The sequence below is a fragment of the Arachis duranensis genome, chromosome 2, assembly GCF_000817695.3.
Source record: "Arachis duranensis cultivar V14167 chromosome 2, aradu.V14167.gnm2.J7QH, whole genome shotgun sequence".
In the NCBI taxonomy this organism is placed as follows: domain Eukaryota; kingdom Viridiplantae; phylum Streptophyta; class Magnoliopsida; order Fabales; family Fabaceae; genus Arachis; species Arachis duranensis.
Window position 1 is genome coordinate 72798632 of NC_029773.3, and position 2893 is coordinate 72801524.

Below are 2893 nucleotides of genomic sequence, written 5' to 3' on the forward strand. Positions count from 1 at the left end.
TTTCCCTACTCATTTATTTGGTCTCCTTGAGTTTAGCATAAGGACATGCTAATGTTTAAGTGTGGGGAGGTTGATAAACCACTATTTTATGGTTTACAATATGTTTAATTGTGTGGTTTTATCATGGTCTTTACCCACTTATTCATATAATTAGCATGCATTTATATTTCCTTCCTAAAATTATTACATAATTGGAAACATGCTTCTTTTGTCTTAATTTAGCTAATCTTAATCCTCTCTTATTACCATTTGATGCCTTGATCTGTGTGTTAAGTGTTTCAGGCTTTATAGGGCATGAATGAGTGAGAGATTGGGAAGGAAGCTTGCAAAAATGGAAGGAACACAAGGAATTGAGGAGATGATCAACGAGAAGTCACGCGGTCGCATGGCTCACGCGACCGCGTGAAATGGAAGAAATCAGAGTGACGCGTTCGCGTGCCTGATACGACCGCGCGGATTGGAAGCTACACGAATGACGCGAAAGCGTGGACAACGCACACGCGTGATACGAGAAATGCTAAGTGACACGAACGCGTGGACGACGCGGACGCGTGACGTGCGCGATCTGCAGAATTACAAAAGTCGCTGGCAGAGATTCTGGGCCGCATTTCAACCCAGTTTTTGGCCCAGAAACACAGATTAAAGTCAGGGAACTTGCAGAGACTCAAAAGGCTTTCATAATTCAATTTTAGGTTTTAGATGTAGTTTTAGTGAGAGAGGTTCCCTCCTCTCTCTTAGGATTAGGATTAGGATTTTTAGAAATTAGGAATTTTTATTATTATTTCAACTCCCAATTTTTCTTCTTCATCACAGGTTCAATATTCCTTTTACTTTTTATTTCTCTTTTACTTTCAGATATTTTGATGCTTGTATTACTTATGTTGCCTATTTGGCTTATGAACTTTTCCATGTTAGATTTTACTGCTTCCATTAATGCAATTGAGGTATTTCAGATTTATGCTTGCTTTATTCTATTTATGATGTCTTCAATTTAATTTAGAATTTTCCCTTTTGGTCTTGGTTAAGAAATCAGTAACTCAGGAGTTATTAGACTCAACGTGATCGACAATTGTTATCTTTGCTAATTAGTTTGAATTTCAATAATCCCAATCTTTTTCTAGGAATTAACTAGGATTCGAAGATCAAACTAATTAGTCACTTGACCTTCCCTTGCATTAGCAAGGGTTAACTAAGTAGAATTTAGATTTAATTTTCTTCATCATTGATAAGGATAACTAGGATAGGACTTCCAGTTTCTCATACCTTGCCAAAAGTCTATTTTACAGTTATTTGTTTATTTTAATTGCAATTTAAATTACTTGTTCCTCATTTTTAAAACCCCGATTTACAATCTTCATAACCAATAATAAGAACATACCTCCCTGCAATTCCTTGAGAAGACGACCCGAGGTTTAAATACTTTGGTTATCAATTTATTTAGGGGTTTGTTACTTGTGACAACCAAAATGTTTGTAAGAAAGGTTGATTGCTTGGTTTAGTAACTATACTTACAACGAGAGTTTACTATAACCTCTAAACCATCAATCTTCAGTTCTTCATTGACTATTATTGGAATTAGGAGGATGACAAACATCATTTGAACTAAGAGGATTAGAAGGAAAATTATTCTATGCAGATACATTATTATCCGTAAATGCTTCTTAATTGATGCTATCATCCATACCTAAAATTTACTAGTAATCCAATATCAAAAAATAAGGACAATTTCAATTGCAAGAATCATAACAACAATAACTTAGCAAATTAGTAACTTAACAAGAACAAGACCTGAATAAAAAATTCAGCAATTTAATAACAAAAAAAAGAACAATCCCAATCTCAATCCAACAAATTAAAACACGAGCAACCCAATAATAAATTTAGCAAAATAACAACTTAATTTTTTAGCAAATTAACAAGAATAATACCTGAATAGAAAATGCAGCAACCCAATAACAAAAACAAAAAAATCACAGTATAAAAAATCACAGTAACAACTTGATAGAACATCACAAGCAAAACAAAACAAATTGAAGAAAAAAAATAACAAGAACATAAATCAACATAACAGAAACAACATAATTAATCAACATAATAGAATCACAGTAATAACAAGTTAACAATAATAAGTGAAGAAGAAAAATCAAGTAATAACAACATAAAATTCCTAAACCAATTAAAACAAAAAAATACCTTAGCACAAAGGTGAGGGAGCATGATGAAGGGGAAGGGTGGACGCAACAAAACTAGAGAAGAGGTGGCTTGGAGTGCCGCTGAACTAGAGAAGAGGAGGGCTGGAGCGCGGCGGAACTGGAGCAAAAAAGGGCTGGACAGCGGCCGGCTTCAAGTAGATGGTGATAGTGGCGGTGGCTAGACAGAGCAGAACTACAGAGTGTAGAACAGAAGATTTTGCTCTGCTGAAGGAGTAAAGGACGAGACCGCATGTAGGAGCTTAGGGAAAAGTAGGGTTTTAATGCTTTTTTTATTTCATCGAAACAGCATTTTTTTTCAGTAAAAATTGAGCGGTTTCTAATTGGTTCAACGGTCCAAATTCAGTTTTTGGCCCAGGCAGTTCTGCTTGTTGCTTGAATAGCTTGTCTTATCGGATCTCAGTCAATCAGTCAAACTGACCGATTCAAACCGATTTTTAGAACCAATAAAAAACTCATCAAAAAAAATTTATTCTATGCAATACACAAAAAAATGTTTATATTTTTGTATTTTTACTCTCTTGCTTTTTCTTTTTTGCAAATTATCATTTTATCATTTTATGTTTTTACTAATTATATATTTTTTTTCATTTTGGATTATTCAAACAGTTATATTTTTCATGATTTAAACATGTTATTCATTTTTATTGCTCTTTACGTGATTTTTTCTTGTTAATTAAAAC